Source organism: Globicephala melas, chromosome 6 (assembly GCF_963455315.2).
Source record: "Globicephala melas chromosome 6, mGloMel1.2, whole genome shotgun sequence".
Classification (NCBI taxonomy): domain Eukaryota; kingdom Metazoa; phylum Chordata; class Mammalia; order Artiodactyla; family Delphinidae; genus Globicephala; species Globicephala melas.
Window position 1 is genome coordinate 55,492,274 of NC_083319.1, and position 19,960 is coordinate 55,512,233.

General features: G+C 42.1%; 1 protein-coding gene across 3 annotated transcripts in view; it reads left to right on the plus strand.

Annotated features, from left to right (window-relative positions):
• The window catches only part of LOC115863861 (tyrosine-protein kinase JAK2), a 377,772-nt gene that overhangs the window by 98,270 nt on the left and 259,542 nt on the right, over positions 1 to 19,960 (plus strand). The gene's annotated exons all lie outside the window — the stretch shown is intronic.

A 19,960-nucleotide genomic window follows, 5' to 3' on the forward strand; every position in this document is an offset into this window, starting at 1 on the left:
GACCCAAACATGAGTTTGTCACAGACCCAGAAAAGTGAAGGTCTTCAAAGGATAAGGACTTTCCGTGGCACTGACCCTGCTAGGAAATGTACTTGGTCCACTGGACCTAACACTGTCAAGACCCTCTTGGCCGGTGGGCATGATGATCATTGCCCCACCAGCCTGGCCTCCCTCCTTCTGGGCAATTTACAAGGTATAAGAGAAAGATAATTGCTAAGCCAGCCACACCCAGATTTTGACCTAAAAGGGAATTGCCTAGCTTCTTGGTAAGGCTTTACTCCCAATGACTTTAGACTTGTTCCTGTCCTCATATGTGTCCTGAAATGATAAAGATTTGCCATTGCTGAGGACATCAGACATCTAGCATAATAAAGTATAAATCCTATAGGCAACAGAAGGTTTCCTAAATATTTATAACACAGGGCTTCTCTGTTGAAATAAGGATCTCACCTTCACAGATGATTACTTTGGGAAGATCCTGTTCATTTACATAAGCAGGGGAGCCCTTCACACCATTGCTTGAGAGTGTCTGGTGGCTCCAGCTATATTTGGGACTTCTTGCTCTTCTCTCCCTCTGCTGATTGCTTCTCAAAAAGGGCCTGGTTCTATCCCCATCTTTACCTCATCCTTCTGTTGTACCAAGTGAAACCTGCAGAGGCCAGACTGGCAGTGGCCATGGATGTATCCTTTTGAATCACTTGTACATCTAAGGATGCTGGTAATTCTGGACCACTGAGTTTTTTCTTATAGAGTCTACAGGAAAGAAAGAGATGGCAAAGGGGGATAAAACTGAGTCATTTTTTTCTTTCCTGTTTCGTCTTATCAACTGTAAGCAAACCCTTTAGCAAAACACAAAAGAGATGTACCTGGAGTAAAGTGAAACTCTAAACTTTCATGGGGTGGGCACTAGAAGGAGATGCCCAGATGGGTGGGGGTGGGGCACAAGGGTTTGAAAGCAAGCTGGGGACAGAGCAGCTGGTCAAACCGCTACTGTGCCCCTTGGGGTCTTTTGATTAAATTTTCACTGGGCCTACGTTGGTGCATGGCATGATGTGGGAGTGGGTTGTCTTTAAGGATAATTCCACCTTCAAGATTTGACACATTTTTAAGTGGTATATCCAAAACTGAAAGCAATGCAAAAAAAAAAAAAAATCCCAGATCCAGGATTTTATTTCTGCTCCCCAAGACAATCTCCATTGAAGGACCATCTTTGGTAGCCTTGGAGACACCAGCCTTTCTCAAGCTGGTGAAGAACTTGGTGTGATGTGATCCTCTCCCATAGCGCCCTCATCCCTACGCCCAGAGATTTCTAAAAGCTGGGGGCTCAGGTTGGGCTCACAGGTGAGTGAAGAGAAGTGTGCGGGCTGGACAGGGCCGCTGAGGCATGGACAGGTCTGGGGTGGAGTAAGGGAAAGAGAGAAGAGGCTGCTGGTCACTGACAGTGCCTGGGAGAGACATTCTCTGCATTGTGCAGAGAACCTGACCTGTACTCACTTACCGCCTGTGGGATCTCAGTCACCAAAACCCACTTGAACTAAAGGGCAAGAACAGCTTTATCTACTCCTTAGAGCTGACCTCACTTGAATACTAAATCAATAGATGACAATTGAATGGAGCTGTTGCTGGGAATCAAGTATCTGACATCTCCTAGGAGGAGTTTTTTTTTCTAAAGCCACAACTTGCTCCTTGTTTTTCTTTAGGTTATTCTCTTTCAGTAGGAAGGTGGCTTCCCACCCTCTCCCCTCCATGCTCCCACCCTTTGATGAGGCTTGAAGATGCACTCAACAGCTGCTCCCACAGTTAGCTGGAAGGGCCCATAGTGTCCAGGTCAGGGGGTCCTCTCAACCTGTAGAGTGAGGACTTAGCAAATGAGGGAGGAGATTATTGTCTTTTCAGAAGAAAACCTCTAGAGGAGAAGTATTTTGATACCAGTTCATCTTCTGAATCTCTCTCCAGCTCTCTGAGACTCCACCTCCAGTGGAGCCATGTGGCTCTCAGCGTGGTGCCTTTCATCTCCATCTTCCGTTAGTTTGCTGTGGAGAACAGGCAGTCAAGCTGGGTCTTCTCTCTGTTTGTCTCTCCTAGAGACAGAGATGCCAGGTTTCGTACTTGCTTCAATTCTTGTCTGGCCTTCCACTCCTCTCCCTTTCTTGTGCCCTGGGAGGTAGTGTTGGATTATGGGGCTGGCTGTTGGGAATAGAGAAGGACAAGCCCCATGTTCTCCAGGATGGTTACCAGACACACTGCCCAGACAAAGTCTGGGAATGGGGCCTTGGGTACCAGCTGTTGTGGGTGCCTGGCTCGCTGCTGGCTCTGCCAAGGCACGTGGTTCTCATCGTCTCTGTATTCCCACCTTGCAGCCAGTCAATGAACGCCCTCTTCCTCAGATGCTTGTGTCCCTCGAAACTGGGCTCTGAACCCAATTCCACTGGAGATGAACCTAGGCCACCCTATCAGAATTTTCATCTAGCCTTTCAGTTTCCCTAGAGCAAAAGGAAACTGAGAGGGGAGTAGTGGAATAGGAAGGTGGTCTAAGGACAGTTGTTCTGACCTAAATAAAATTACAACCTTGATGGGAGGCAGCGAGTGCAGCACCTTCTGTACCTGCAACCATCAACCAAACAGTGCGTCATGGTTTGGGGACTGGCTTAGTTTCCTAGGGCTGCTGCAACAAAGTACCACAAATTAGGTGGCTTAAAATAACAGAAACTTATTGCCAACCAATAACCAATCTTATTGGCAGATTTGGTTCCTTCTGAGAGCTCTGAGGGGAGAATCCGTTCCATGCCTCTCTCCTAGCTCTGGTGGCCCTAGGCATTCCTCAGCTTGTAGATGCATCACTCCAATCCTCCGTCTTCACATGATGTGCTCTCTGGGTTTCTGTCTTCACATGGCCATCTTACAAGGACACCAGTCATAATGGATTCAGGGCCCACCCTACTGCAGTGTGACCACATCTTAACCGATTACATCTTCAGTGACTGTAATGCCAGATAAGGTCACATTCTGAGGTGCTGGAGTAGGACTTCAACGTATCTTTTTTTGGGGGGGGGTTGTTGGGGAGAACACAGTTCAACCCATAACAGAAACCAAAGGCTGATGGATCTGCAGCAAGTGGACTGGAAGGAGTTATGGGGTTGGGAGCCCCTGCCAAAATAATGGTCTTTTTAATTCTATAGGCACAGTTTTCTAAACTCCAAGACTTCATAAAACCTTGTATTTGCTTATATTGCTCCTTTAGTTAGGATTTTGGAGGCAAGTTAATAGAAATGAACTTACATGGGTTAGGGCTGTTTGGATTGCAAGTGATGGAAACCCAATTCTAGTTGGCTTACACAAAGAAATAAGTATATTGACTTACATAACCAGAAAATCGAGGAATGGATCTGGCTTTAGTCAGGATAGAATCTAAGGTTCAGTGTTTCAGAGGTCCCTCTCTCTCTCTCTCTCTCTCTCTCTCTCTCTGTCTCCCCCCCCACCCCCGCTTCATCTCTTGGGTTTGGCTTGTTTCTGCTGGGTGTCATTCTGCAGGCAGGGCCTCTTCACAAAGAAGGTAAAATGGTGGCTGAGTCCCAAAGGCACATCATCTCAGTTTAGCCACCTCAGCAGAAAGAATTTCTCTTTCCAACTCCCTGTATCAATCCTGGGGAAGACATTGATTGGCCTTCCTTGGGTCATGTGCCCATACACCAACCAATCATTGTGGTCAGGCAGATAGGGTGACTTGATTGGCCACCCTACATCATGTGCTCACCCTTGAGGGGAGTATCCATGATGGTTTATCCTACTGGAACCTCATGAAAATTGGGGGAGGAATTCCCCAGGGAAGTCCAAAGAGAGGGGTGGGGAAACACATTGTTAGACAAACACAATACCTGCTACAATCCACTATATAATTCAAGCTAGCTTAAAGGAAAAAGGGAATTTATTAAAAGGATATAGAGGTGTCTTGTGGAATGTAAGGGAAGGCATATAGCTGGCCTTAGGGCCAGGGCCCAGGCAGCTTCATTCTGCCAATATATTTCATTTTTCTCTCTCTGAAGTCCTCCTTTCTTTGCTTAGTCTACCCAGTGGGAAGAAAGTGGTTTCCCTACAACCTCCCAGTTTTTATCTCCTTCATTCCAGGAGCTAGCCTAGTTTAAAATTCCCAAGGAATAAAATCTGTTTGGCCCAGCTTGAGTCAATTTCCACCCTCAAACCAATCAATTATGCTCTGGGGGTTGGGGGTTGGGGGGAGGTCATACCCTAGAAACATGGTATACACAGAGGAAAAAGGTCCAGTAAATTCCCAACATATGTCAGTTAATCTTTGAAGAGTATACGAGGTCCCTAGAATCATCCTAAAGGTCATTTATTCTAAGACTCATTTTGCAGATGAAGAAATGGAAGCCCCAAAAGGTTAAAGACTCAAGATGTCATACATACACACGGAAGCCAGATAATGACTTGGCTAGATCGTGACTAGTGCGCAGGTCCCAGAACTTCCATTCCAAGTTTTTCTACAACATCATGTTTAGGCTTAATAAGTCCCATCATTCTAGTCCGTAGAGAAAAGTGAGAACAACAAATAAAACCGAAGATGCACACAAAACACTGGCAAACAGGAACCTTGCCTTGCTTCTTCAGAGTCCTTGCTCTTACTGTTCCCTCTGCCTGCACCTCTCACATCCGACCCTTGGCTTACTTGATTCCTACCCATCTTTCAAAACTCTGCTCAACCATAACTTGCAGACGGATATTCTCTTGACCTCTCAAACCCGGTCAGTTCCTACCCTATTTTATGTTTTCGTAGTACTTCTGTTCAGTCCTTCTTTTGTCATTGAATTATTAGGAAGGTTTGTGTAATTTTTCCAGTGGGTGCCTGCCCTTGAGTTACAGGTGCTACAGGAACCAAGACTATGTAATATCCTGTGTTCAGCACAACGCTTCAATGGTAGGTGTGTGATGAGTATTCTTCAGGAAAACCGTAAAGAATGAGAAGAGAAAAACAAGAAAAAGGGAGCCTCTACCTCTACCTTTTCTCTAGGAGGAAAGTTTGCTTCTGAGGAGCTTCAGAAGAGCTAAGGGAATTTTCTGGGACCCTCTAAGCTGTGATAAGCGCTGACTTTGCTTTGGGTGAAAACAGTGGGTGCTTCTATTTCCTTGTAAATTAAAATCCTTTGAAAGGTACAATCACACAAAGAGTACAGTTTATTTGATTTTTCTGAATCTGTTCTTCTTAAATGGGTACTTATGGCCATAAAGCGTGCCACCAGAAACTGGTTAATTTTTTTCAAACCCTTTGGTGCCTAATGTCTCATGTAGCCCTCTTAGCAGCAGCCTCCTGAGGTGTGGGTGATAACTACCAGACAGGGTACCTGCAAGGGTGGACAAGGAAGCTGAGAACCAATAGGACTAGTTTCTGGTCTTACTCTGAGGCTAAGACAAAAACTGCACCTGAATCTAATCTCTCAGCCCAGTGGCCCCAGGACCTCTGGACTCTGCCATCTGCCCATCACAACTGCCAGGATCTTATTTTTTTATCTTGAGCATTGTCAACCTGCAGATTTAAATAGGCAAATTGGTTCTGAGCTGAAAGCACCTCCACAAAGACCTAAGGTTGCCCTGGCTGATGCTTTTCCAATGAGGGTATGAGCATGTATTAGTTCATTTCTTCATTTATAAAAATTCACTGAGCACCTGCTATGTGCCAGGCACTGAGCTAGGTACCAGAGATACAATAATGAACGAGATACACAAATGTTGCTCTCATTGAGCTTACATCTAGTGTGGGAGCGGAGTCTTAAGTAATTATAAATTATTCAATTACAGTTGTGAAAGTGGTTCCAAGGAAAATGTACAAGGGGAAATATAGTAGGAAACCCACCTTAATCTGAGGCATGGGTGCGAGGGAAAGAGTAGTGTGAGATTAGGCCAGAAAACCAGGTGCACACTAGATCACAGGGGCCTTGTTGGCTAAGCTTTTCAAGGGCCTACAATTTAATCCCAAATACAAGGAGAAGCCATTGGAGGGAAGTGATATGATCTGATTTGCAAACTTGAAAGATTTCAAAGTCCCCATGGAGAAGGGACTGTAGCAGGCTAAGAGCTGATGTGAGAGACCGCGTGCGAAGGCTATTGGGCAGGGTTGGCTGAGATCCAACCAAACTGCTTTAGGGCATTTGGCCTCCCTTCTGCCCAGGCCAAGTCTGGTGCCCTTTGGCTCCTTTACCAATCTCTAGTTCAGAGAGCTGTGGCTAAGGCAGCATGTTTGGCTTCACCTGATGGCAATAGCACAAGCCATGGCAAGTTAGGCAGGAAAGAATGAGTTTGGTTGATATTTTTCAAGAGGAGTGTGTATTTGCACCACACACGTAGGCTTTCATAGATTCTTACATCTTGTCCAGTGATATATCCAGCAGAAGGAGATTTAGAACAAGGAATGAGGTGCTTACAAAATCATTGAAAGGGCTGAAGGAGAGGAAGCCACTTGGCTTTTGGTCTCAAGGTCATTCCACCGCAGCTGAGATGCAGATGTCTGCTGACCTGTCAGTCTGCCCCTGTTGTCTGTTAGGCTGTCACTGTTGTCACTGCCACCCACCCACAGTGGAGTGTGGAGTCTGGCCCCTGCCAGCACTCCCACTTGTCAGGGCCCATTTATTGACCTGAAGCTCCATGGAAAGATGGCAAAGTGGAATTGCCTTCTTTCCACTTTCCAAATCTCTCATGAATACACCTAAGTGGCAGAACCAATTCACACCCAGAAGCCTAGCTCTGAGGATACCAGGGAAATATGTTCTCTGCTTTCCAACTTCTCCATATAGGAGATAGAATTTGAGAAAGCCAATTTAAGTATCCAGCCTGGAAGGCAGGCCAAATCTGCATGATTTCTGCCATCTCTTTTTTAAACTGAGGTATAATTTTCAAATAAAAATGCACAGGTTTTGGGTGTACAGTTTGATGTTTTGACAGATGCATGCATTCATGTATCCTACACCCAAATCAAGATACAGAACATTTCCATCGTGCCAGCCTGTTCCCTTATGCCTCTTTTCAGTCAGTCCTTCCCACCTCCCACTCAGAGGTGATCACTCCTCTAATTTCATCAATTTTTTTTGTCTGATAATCACAAATCAATATTGCCCGTTCTGAGACTTAAAATAGATAAAACCATGCAATATGTATTCTTCTGTGTCTGGCTTCTTTTGCTCAAAATAATATCTGAGAGATTCAACCATGTTAATGTAACAGTAGTTCTGTCCATTTTAGTGCTTGGAAGTATTCCATTGTATGAATATATCATAGGTGTTCACCATTGGATGTATGTGTATGTTGACATTGTTTCCAGTTTGGACTATTATAAAAATAGGTGCTTAAGACTATTTTTTTAAAATAAATGTGCCTGGTATTTCTGATGCAGGTGGACCACACTTTGAGAAAGACTGCTCTAATGCAGAAAACTGATGGTTAGAAAGGTTAAGTAAATTATCCAAAGCCCTGTAGCCAAGAAGCCCTTGATGCCAGAGCCCAGGTTCTTCCTTCTTGCAGAATAGACCTTAGCATAGCAGGGAGACCTTCAGGACTGAAATGGAATTCTTCCATGACAGAGTCAGAGAAAGGCCTTGAAAATAAGGCATATGTTTCAGTTATCAACTGCTGCATAACAAAACAACCAAAACTTTGGCTTAAACAATAATTGCTTTTTATGATTCTGTGGCAAGGCTGGGAGGTTCCTCTGTTGGTCTTACCTCGGCTCTCCTGTGGCTGCATTTAGCTGGGAGGACCACTTGATGCTGGGCTCAGCTGGGCTTCTCTCTCCAGGAGCTTTCATCCTCAAGGAGTCTGGACCAGGCTTCCCCACATGGTAGTGGCAGTATTCCAAGAGACAAAGCTGCAATGCTTATCAAGCCTGTGTTTGCATCGTGTTGGATAATGTCCACTGGCCAAAACCAAGTCGTATGGCCAAGCTCAGTTTCAATGTGGGAGGGAGCTATCCTGGGGAATGGTGTGATTCTTTGGGGATCATTAATGTAACAGTCTATCATAGCCCGGAAATTTATGTTTCAGAGGTAGTGGGGAGCTAGAGAGGGTAGAACTAGGGAGTTAATAGTAGAGGATTAAAGAAAATTTCAATGGAGTCAGAAAAGGTCAAAAGAAGTACTCTATGAAGGAAGGGCCAGTGTTCTTCCTAGTCATCTCTGTGGCCCCCACAGCACTCAAGGCAGAGTTTGACACATGGTAGGCACTCAGGAATATTTTCTACATTGAATCAAAGTATCTTTGATACACTGGGGTGTTAAAACCTAGAGGAAGGATGGCTAAATGATAATGCACCAAAAGAAGCCAGACTTCTTTTCTGAATTGAAGTATAGTTGCTGTACAATACTGTATAAGTTACCGGTGTACAATATAGTGATTCAGAATTTTAAAGGTTACACTCCATTTATAGTTATTATAAAATATTCTGTATTCCCCGTGTTGTATAGTATATCCTTGTAGCTTATTTTATACCTAATAGTTTTTACGTCTTACTCCCCTATCCCTATATTACTCCTCCTCCCTTCCCTCTTCGCACTGGTAACCACTAATTTGTTCACTATATCTGTGAGTCTGAGAAGCCAGACTTCTTAAGCACAGAAGGACAAGTGCTAACAGGAGAAAAAATTAAAACTGTGAAATGAAGACAGACATGATAGAGAACATGCACACAAACTTGTTCCATAAACAAACTGTATGTCCACCATTTCAACCAATGTTTATTATTCCTAGATGCTATGCAAAGGACGGGAGCTGTGTTTCTCAAAATGTGGGTCACCAGAGCATGTGGTATACATCCATATAGTTGGTTAGAAATGGCTGAGAGAGGTATCGAAGTGGATGGGGCTAAGATAATGTTCTTTGTTCCGTGATCTTTCCAGAACTTGTAGGGGGATGTGGAAGTCACTGTCCACCCCAACAGGGGACAGCAGATATGTGTGTGCCCTAACCATACCATCTTACTCTTATCACTTCAGTGCAGGACAGAACTTGCACCTGCCAGCAGCTGAACGTTCTGTCTGAGGGCTCTCTGTGGCCATTCCTCAGCCAAAGACTAACAGATGTTGGCGTAGAATATTAAAATGAAACTAATTATTAATTATAAATCTACAGAGAGGCAAAGAGTGCCTATTATTCCACTAATCAAAATACAAGTTCTGGGGCTTCCCTGGTGGCGCAGTGATTGAGAGTCCGCTTGCCGATGCAGGGGACACGGGTTCGTGCCCCGGTCCGGGAAGATCCCACATGCCGCGGAGCGGCTGGGCCCGTGCGCCATGGCCGCTGAGCCTGCGCGTCCGGAGCCTGTGCTCCGCAACGCGAGAGGCCACAATAGCGGGAGGCCACAACAGGCAGAGGCCCGCGTACCGCAAAAAAAAAAAAAAAAAATACAAGTTCTGCTAAAAATACAAAATACTAATGTTCTTCCACTCAGAAAAGTTCACTGAAGATTAAGAACCACCTCTTTCCTTGAATTGCTGAAACTGCTTCCAAGCTAGTTTTCTGGCTCCAATCTTGTTTTCCTCCAACCCACTTTCTGCACATGAGTGACCTTTGAAATATAAACATGATCATTAAGCTTTGTGAGAACAGAGATGATGTCTGTCATTCTCTACTGTAACTTCAGTACCTAGCAATGCCTGCCCGTAGTGGGTACCCAGTAAATATTTATTGACTAGATATTATTGGAAACTTCCAACTCATGAATAGATTATATCCCAAACAATTTCTCTTGTAAGGAGGTCCTTTGGAATTTGGAACACGTTTGGCCTCACAAAGATAGGTGGTTTTTAGCTTGTCAGACTAGCTTATAAAAACCAAGTTCACCCATGATGTAGCTTAACCCTAGTCCCAGCTTTCCTGGTTCCTTTGAGCAGGAGAGCATACAATGAAGGAGGAAAGAAGAAGAAATTAAAGAAGGATAGGCCTTAGGAGTCATTTGGAATTGGATAAGTTATCATTAACATTTCCTTTTTCACACTTCCACTTTTGCACTTCTCTGTCACTGTATGAATGCTCTCTGCCTCTGTTCCCCACCAGGCACTCCCCCAGCTACAGCAACCCTCCCTCACCCAGGGTCCTCTTACTCCTCACACTGCCAATCACAGTCCTATCCCCTGAGTGCAAGTCATTTCAGGTATTAAGAGGAAAGTGGCCTGATTGAGCAAATTCACGTTCCAGATGAATGTTTAATAGTTCTGTAACCTTCCTAGAAATATTTCCAATTTTCTAAAATCAGCTTACATTAAATCAATCTCTAGCGGAATTCACTGTAACAAGATAAAATGAAAACAAAGTATATGGTGAAAAATATTTTGGAGCATGTATCTTCTCACCAACTCTTAAGCCTTTTTTCAGATTCTCCCCTTAGGGCTAACTATCTGTATTATTCTGGATTGTCATAACTTTGTGTGCTTTAAAGATCCCTCCCTACCTCTTAACCCCCATGCCTGTTCCCACAGGCTGGGTTGGGGAGGGGACATTTGAGTGAACACAGCCACAAGTGGGACGGTCTATAAAGTGGAGCCTTATTCATTGGCATCCCTGATGGTTTTGCCCAGCAGTGTGCACCTTTGACATCACTCTTCCTGTGGGGACACTAGAACCAAGCCTAACATCAAACTGTGGTCAGTACTCAAAGAGCAGAAACAGGGACAATGGGAGGGAACTTCTAACTGGACAGTCCGGGGTTTTCCATCCTAACATTTGTATCCTCTTTAATTCTGTGTTATTCAAATACATTTATATTTGGCCACGGCAAAGAACTCTGTGACCAGGGGATTTCTGCTTTTACAGCTATAGGGAAGAAATTGGATTAGAAAGGATCAAAGTAATATTTACCCAAGGTCACACAGCTATTTAGAAGAGAGCACTTTTTCTACCTCCTAATCTTATGTTATTTTGTTCAAAAGTAGATGCTTCATATCACTTAAAATATAAGGGTCCACTTAATAAGCTTGAAGTTCAGCTCTTCACTCTTGAGTCAGAGAAAAATAATAAATTTATATTTGCAGCTTTTTCCCATTGGCCTGAGATAGCATTTCTCAAAGTATGTTGTTCCACTGAACACTAGTTAATTTTAAAAAGGGTTTCAAATACAAAATTCTACTGTCTGCCATCTTACAGACTTATAATACACATTAGCATACTAAAGGTTCTGAGAAGTCCTGCGACAAATAAAATCAAAGTTTGTTGAAATCAGCAACCCCCAAATTTATTTGGTTAAGAATTACCTTCCTTCCATCCTCCCTCCCTTCCTTCCTTCTTTCCCATAAAACAGGATTATCAAGTAATACACTTTGGGAAATATTGGATTGAGGTAAACAGAATCAAAAATCAATCTACGGCAGGCCAATAATTTTCTTCTGAGATCAAGAACTTTCTTATTGCTTTGGCTGTGTCTGTACTGTGAACAGCATGACCAAATGATAACACTGAGGTGTATAGTCAATTTGTATCCTTGGGAAGGCTTTGACTTAACTTAGGATATCTATATGCTGTCCTTTCACTGCATAAAAGACTCCTTGGTGGGTGGTGAACGGGTGTAGGTAAGGCAGATCAGCAGGTGAGATGTGTTTCTGTTGCTTTATGGTAAGTTTTGAAATTCAGTAGTTGAAGTCCTCCAACTTGTTTTGCTTTTTTTTTCTTCAAAATTATCTTGGCTATTCTAGAATTTTTTTCATTTGCATATACATTTTGAAATTAGATTGTCAATTTATGCAAAATATAAGCCTGGTAGGATTTTGATTGTGATTACATTGAATCTGTTGGTCAATTTGGGGAGGGCTGATACCTTAAGGATACTGTGTTTTCCAATCCATGAACATGGTTGTCATATTGTGGTATAATAAATATTTACTTGGTTTTTGTCCCTGGTTCCTGGCACAAGAACTTCTACAGAGGGATGAATGTCTTTTTGCATGCTAATGTGATGACTGGTGGTGGTGGTGGTGGGGGCCTAGGTAGCTTCAAAATGGGGATTTTTTTCCAGAAAGACCAACACATGATTAGAGGGTTGGAACTTTCAGCCTCCCCCGACCTCTGTCTGACCTCCCAGGAGGGGAGAGGAACTGGAGATTGAGTTAATTACCAATGGCCAATGACTTAATCAATTATGCCTATTTACTGGCATAAAAGCCCCTCAACTAAGGAGTTTGGAGAGCTTCCAGGTTGGTGAACACATCCATGTGCCAGGAGGGTGGCACACCCCAACTCCCTGGGGACAGAAATTCCTGTACTAGGGTCCCTTCTGGACCTCTACCTATTTACCTCTTCATCTGGCTGTCCATTTGTATCCTTTATAACATTCTTTACAATAAACTGGTAATAGTAAGTAAAGTGCTTTCCTCAGTTCTGTGAGCTATTGTAAAATTATCAAACCTAAGGAGGGCTTCAAGGGGAACGACCAATTTATAGCAAGTTGGTCAGAAGTAGGAGAGGCCTGGGACTCTGATTAGTGTCTGAAGTGGGGGCAGACTGAACCATAAGCTGTGGGGTCTGATGCTAACTCTGGGTATTTAGTGTCAGAATTGAAGTGAATCATTGGATACCCAGTTGGTGTCTGAAGAGTTGGAGAATTGGTTGTTGGTATGGAAACAAACCAATACACCCTCCTTTCTTCTGACTTAGTGCTTGAGTAATTTCATCTACTCCAGTGGCTTCATCTATCATCTATATGCTTATTCCTCTCAACCTTTCATCTCTAGTCCATATCTCACTCCTGAGATCTAAATAAATGTATCCAACTAACCACCTACTTGATATCTTCACTTAAGATAGATTCCAAACAGATCAGCTGAAGCTAGAAGAGAGACTTTTAGCTACAGTTCACTGAGGGAGAGGCAGATTTGACATGGAGTTCAGCTAAGTTAATTGATAAAATAAACAAATCAGCACAGTTCAGAGGAATATAACAGAATCAAGAGCCTCTACAATGTTCATAGTGTCCACATAAAATCCAAAATTTTTAGACACATAGGAAATGTTATTCCATACTCAAGAAACAAAGAGAATCAATGGAGACTAACTTAAAATGACTCAGATGTTGGATCTGGAAAATAAATGTTTAAAAGCAGCTATTATAACTATTATAACAACAAATAGAGATAGATGAAAATATGCTCATTATATCATATATAATGATATATATGCTCAAAATCTCACTAGAAAAAATAGAAATTATAAATAAAACAAAATGGAACTTCTAGAACTAATAAATGCAATATCTTAAATAAAAATTTACTGGAAATATTAATAGCAGAATAGAGATAGCAGAAGTCAGTTAACTTGAAGATACAGCAAATATCAGACACCAGGGTAAAACTGGTAAACAATGAGGCTCATCTGGGTAGAAGTCCAGTATTATAGACTTCAGGTGCAGTATGATCAGGACTTTCAATCCATTTCTCTTCAACTGTCTTGGCTCTTTCTTCTCATATGTTTGTCTGTCCTGAGGCTGGTTTCCCTCATGGTTACAAGATGGACGCCAATAATAACTACAGCTTCTTTTCACATTCAGCAGGTAAGGGACACTGGTCTCTCTTAAAGCCAAGAAAGAATTTTCCCAGAAGTTCTTCAGCAACCGTCTACTTGTGTTTTATTGGCTGAAAGTCAATCATATACTCATATACTCATTCCTGAACCAATCACTTGTTGGCTTATACTAATAATTAGTTCACCTCTGGGGTCACAAATTATGCATGAGGAAGGAGTAGATACCTGAACAAAACTGAGGTTCAGTTAGAAATGATGAAGGGGAGAACAACGATGGATTCTGGCAAGACAACTGACAATATCCACTTCCCTGTGCCTTATTTTTCTTGTTCATGAAAGAGTGATAACGATCATACCTGCTTCAGAGGATTGACGTGAGGATTAAAAATGCAAGTCCTCAGTACATGGCCCAGCACATAGTAAGACCTTAATAGATGTTAGCTATATTCATAATCAGTGTGTGTTTGTGTGGTTTCTGTCTTTGGTATCATGCCCAGAAAGGTCTTTCCCTCTCTAATATGATATATTCACTCATATTTCCTTTGATGGTTTTATGTTTTACATTTAAATCTTTTTCAAATTTTATTGTGGTAAGGACATTTAACATGAGATCCACCCTCTTAAATTTTTCATTGTATGATACAGTATTGTTAACTTAGGTACAGTGTTGTGCAGCAGATCTCTAGGGTTTATTCATTTTGTTTAACTGAAACTTTATACCCACTGATTAGCACCTCCCCATTTCCTCCTCCCCCAGCCCCTGGCAACTACCATTGCACTCTATGATTCTATGAATTTGACTATTTTAGATACCTGATTCAAATGGAATCATGCAGTATTTGTCCTTCTGTGGCTGGCATATTTCACTTACTATAACTTAGTTAAACTCACACAGCCAGAAAGTGACTGAATTAATATTTGAATCCCAGTAGTCTGACTCAAAAGCCTGAAAACTTAATGAAATATGATACAGAATAGTATTTACTGTGTATACTGTTTATTTCTTGAACATAGGGGTGTTGAGAAAGCCAGCTGAGTTACTGTATGTGCAAGTGCTTTGTAAACTGTAAAGGACTATGTAGTGTTGGTGAGCAGGGATTCACCTCACTGCTTGCCAGGGTATAACAAGGAAGAGCAGCCAACATCCAGCCCATGATTGCCCAGCAGCCTCCTCTTACCTTTCTTCCTCTGGCTTCTTTTGGTCCCTGTCATTTAAAGTGTGAAAAAAAATGTGATGAGAACACTAGATAGATAGATAGATAGATAGATAGATAGATAGATAGATAGATAGATAAAGTATGCTGCTCAGTTGCCCACGTGGAATCCCCTCAGCTAATCCAGCAGTACAAGGTGCCTCCCCAGTCCTGCCAAAAAACTCGGCAAAAAGCCTCCTTCCTGTTCTCTGGGGGTGGGGGGCTACTCTTCCTTGCAGTGCGCAAGCTTCTCATAGTGGTGGCTTCTCTTGTTGCAGAGCACGGGCTCTAGGCACGTGGGCTCAGTAGTTGTGGCTCGCAGGCTCTAGAGCTCAGGCTCAGTAGTTGCGGCGCACGGGCTTAGTTGCTCTGCAGCATGTGGGATCTTCCCGGACCAGGGCTCGAACCTGTGTCCCCTGCATTGGCAGGCGGATTCTTAACCACTGCGCCGCCAGGGAAGTCCTCAAAGCATTTGTTTTGACTTACTGCTCCTAAAGCGTGAAAGAAATAGAAAACCTGCCCACTTCTAAATGCAAATTTCTGTGGTTGACAAGACTTGGCATGGTGAAGAAATGGATCCCTGACAAGAATGGTGGATGGGAATTTCCAAATCTGCTACTTTCCAGTGGATGAATGGTCAGGAGTTATGAGTGGCTCCCCAATGGGAAGAAAGCTGTTGGGATTACTGACCACAAAAAGGAAAATTTCAAAATTTCCAGTTATTTGTCACTTTAGATTGCTTTCTGTCTTTGGAAAATCCACTCTTACCAGCACTAAAGGCAATTTCTAAGGAAAAAAGGAAAAAAAAAGGAGATGCCACTTTGGAAGATGTCATTGCTTCACCCTTCAAATAGCCACATGGGGGAATGTGCAGCAATTTCCTTGTTAGGAAATTCTGTCCTGTGCTTCTCTACATGGAGACTGGAACTCTCCTGAGACCTAGACTGACAAACCTATCACCTGATGGAACTTCACTCATGTGGGCTACGAGGAAAAGTTGCCTAACTCAGAAGTCAGCAAATCTCATGGGTGTTTCTGAGTGAGCTCCAAACCCTGAGGCAAAACAGGTAAGTGTTTGACTCACAAGCTCTTTGTTTTCTTATTCTTTTTTTTTTTTTTTTTTTTTGCGGTACACGGGCCTCTCAGTGCTGTGGCCTCTCCCGTTGCGGAGCACAGGCTCCGGACGCGCAGGCTCAGCGGCCATGGCTCATAGGCCCAGCTGCTCCACGGCACGTGGGATCTTCCCGGACCGGGGCACGAACCCGCGTCCCCTGCATCGGCAGGCAGACTCCCAACCACTGCGCCACCAGGGAAGCCCTGTTTTCTTATTCTTAACACATTTCTCCACAGGTGATTTCATAATATAATGGGGTTATCTAATTAATAACTATGATGTACATCTTTTGGAAAAAATAGTCTATATGTATAGGACATTATTATTATTGGTGTTAGGATTAAGTCTCATTACTTAATAACTATTAGTAAATTAAGAAAAAGTGTGCAGTTCATACCATAGGCATAATATAATACTCATCTGAAAAATCTTTAATTTGAATAATTGCTTGAAAAGACTACTACTTTAAGATTAGATTCACTTTACTATTGTAACCTAGAAAATTGAGAGAAGTTTTCATAACCTAAGAATCACATACCATCTCTGAATGATCACATATTTTAAATAGCTTATTATAAGTGAAGTGTCATTGTAAATTGTTAGAGAACACTAGCCAGTTCCAAAGGGTAGATGCTTTCCTGGAGTATGTCTAATTTCCAGGCTACTGAAGGGGAAGCTGTTGGATTTATTCATTTCATTAAAAAATAATATTCTGTTTTCTAATTAAAAAGCAATACATGTTCATTGAAGAGCATGAGAGAAACATTAAAAAACATGGAGGAAATAAAATAAGGATCACCTATAACCCTTAGAGATAACTCCTATTGATATTTTGCTATTATCACTTGTCTTCCAGTCAATATTTTCTTATCTTTCTAATTGTTTTTAAACTTACAAAAGAAATATATGCTGGGACTTCCCTGGTGGCACAGTGGTTAAGAATCCGCCTGCCAATGCAGGGGACACAAGTTCAAGCCCTGGTTCAGGAAGATCCCGCATGTTGCGGAGCAAATAAGCCTGTGCGCCACAACTACTGAGCCCACGTGCCACAACTACTGAAGCCTGCGTGCCTAGAGCCCGTGCCCTGCAACAAGAGAAGCCACTGCAACGAGAGGCCCGCTCACCGCAGCAAAGAGTATCCCCCGCTCGCCGTAACTAGAGAAAGCCCGCATGCAGCAACGAAGACCCAATGTAGCCAAAAAAATAAATGAATAAATATATTTATTTTAAAAAATACATGCTTATCATAAAATTTTGAGACAATATAGACAAAATGCAGAAGTCACCCTATTATAGGCTGAATTGTGTCCCGCCAAATTCATATGTTGATGTTAACCCCCAGTACCTCAGAATGTGACTATTTGGAGAAAGGGCCTTTAAAATGTGATTAAGTTAAATGAGGCTGTTAGGGTGGCCCCTAATCCAATCAGACTGGTATCCCGTCTGAAAAAGCCACGTGAGGATGCAGAAAGAAGGTGGCTATACACAAGCCAAGGAGAGAGGTCTCAGAAGAAACCTGTGAGCACCTTGACTTCTAGCCTCCAAAACTGCGAGAAAATAAGTTTCTGTTGGTTAAGCCACCCAGGCCGTGGTATTTTTTACAGCAGCCCTAGCACATGGATACACACCCTTTACCCTCTATCCTACTGTTCTCCTCAGGGGTAACCATGACCAACACTGTTCTTCCAGACCTATTTCCTATGCTTTTTCACACACAGAGTCATATATAGGAAGTTTCTTTGTTGGGCTTGTACTTTAAATAATGCTCTGTTGACTTGCTTTTTTCATTTAACAGTACATCATAGACAGCTTTCCACATCAGTACACGTAGAGAACTACCTACCACATTCTTTTTTAAAAAATAAATTTATTTATTTTATTTTATTATTTATTTTTGGCTGCGTTGGGTCTTCGTTGCTGCGTGTAGGCTTTCTCTAGTTGTGGCGAGCGGGGGCTACTCTTTGTTGCGATGTGCGGGCTTCTCATTGCGGTGGCTTCTCTTTTGCGGAGCACAGGCTCCAGGAGTGCAGGCTTCAGTAGTTGTAGCACGCTCAGTAGTTGTGGCTCACAGGCTCTAGAGCACAGGCTCAGTAGTTGTGGCACACGGGCTTAGTTGCTCCGCGGCATGTGGGATCTTCCTGGACCAGAGCTCCAATCCGTGTCCCCTGCATTGGCAGGCGGATTCTTAACCACTGCACCATCAGGGAAGCCCAGAGCACATGCATTTAAAATTTGACAACTGTTTGTCAAATTGCCTTCTACAAAGGCCTAACCAATTTCCAGTCCTATTGACATATATGAGACTCTCTGTTTCCCCATTTAGGCTTTTTCTTTTCTTTTCCTGTTTATAGGTATGAGTGTATGGATATACATAGATAGACTTACAAAAATTGTACTGTCAGTATTATTTTGAGTCATAAGCATGTTTAGGACTCATTTTCAGTTTTTATGTATAGAATAATTTTGGGGGGGAAGCTCTTGTCTACATCAACGACCATTATTGCCGATGTTAGGTATTGGAACTGTGGATTTAGACCAACCTACGCATACCTCTGAAGGGTTTGTCTCTGGGATGAAGACAGAAATGAGAATGCTTTTTCCCTGGAAATAAGTGAACTAATGCTTTGAAATAGTTGGCAAAGTTATCCCTCTGAAAGTTAACTTCCAATTTTCTTTTGGAACCTAGTTAAATTATTAAAATGGCATTCAAACCCTGTAGGCTCCAGCTGCCATAACAAAATACCACCAAATGGGTGGCTTAAACAACAGGAATTTATCACGATTCTAGAGGCTGGAAGTCCAAGATCAGGCAGGGTGCCAGCATGGTCAGCATCTGAGAGCTCTCCCCTCAGACCCAACAATTTCATTCCTATATATTTACCCAACAGAAACACATATATATGTGCACCAAAAGACGTATAAGATCATTTCAGCACTATTTGTAACACTCCTTAATTGGAAAGAATGAACAAACCACAAATATAGTGACAACATAAATTTCACAATCACGATGTTGAGCAAAGAAAGCCAGACACAGGAAAGTATATATTGTATAGTTTCATTTATATAAAGTTCAAAAAAAAAAAGCAAAACCAATTTATACTGTTCAAAGTCAAGATATTGGCTCACCTTGTTGGAAAGAGGTAGAGTCTGGGAAAAGAACATGAGAGGGATTCTGGTATGTTAGTATGTTCTATTTCTTGATATGATTAGTTACCTAGTTATCATATGTTTACTATGTTAAAACTCTTCAAGCCATACACTTATGAATTTTACATTTTTTGTATGTATGCTGTCCATCATTAATAATATACAGATTTCTAAGCCCTATCTGAGCAAACAAGAGAAGTGTAGCTTCAAAGCAAATGAGATCAGAAGAATATACCCAGTATCTCATGAGGATTTTGCCTATATATTGAGAAGTTATGACATGCAGAGCTGATATCATGAGGTTAGTTGTATTACCTTGGTTTCTTATCATTCATGGAGTCATGTTGAACAATATATATATAAATATATTTATAGTATTAGTGCTATACTATTTATAGTATTAGAATAGTAGAAAATAAAAAATATATATTTATGCTCTACTCTTCTATCGTGTTTAATCTCTTAAAATATAATGGTTGTGGCTCACTATGTTGATTTCATAACCCACTAATGGCTTGTGAGATGCAGTTTGAAAAACACTGCTTTAAGCTGTAGCCAGTCCAATTCTAGGAATTGAAACACAGAGAAGTTAAGTGACTTACCCAATGGCACACAGAAAAGAATAAAAAGAAGAGACCCATATTTCCTCCCACCAACTGTTTTCCCTTACAAAGCAGCTCAGTTTTTTCTGAAACTGATTAATTTAGACAGTCACTTAGACTTACCACATTTGGGTAGCTGTCCTTCACTTTAGACTAAATTCATGTTTTTATAATTTAGTAAATAGCCTGTAACCTGCCCCCAGAGAGAGCCATTCATTGGGCCACTGTTTAGTGAAACTGGTAGAAATGAAGTTGTTTTTCGGTCCTAGTCAGGGAGGAGTGTAAAAGGTGGAGCGCTTTAGGGCTCAAAATTTGGAGTCACACACACATGGGCATAAATTCCAGCTCCAGCTTTCTCTAGTTTTGTGATCTGTGGGCAGGAGACTTCTCTATGA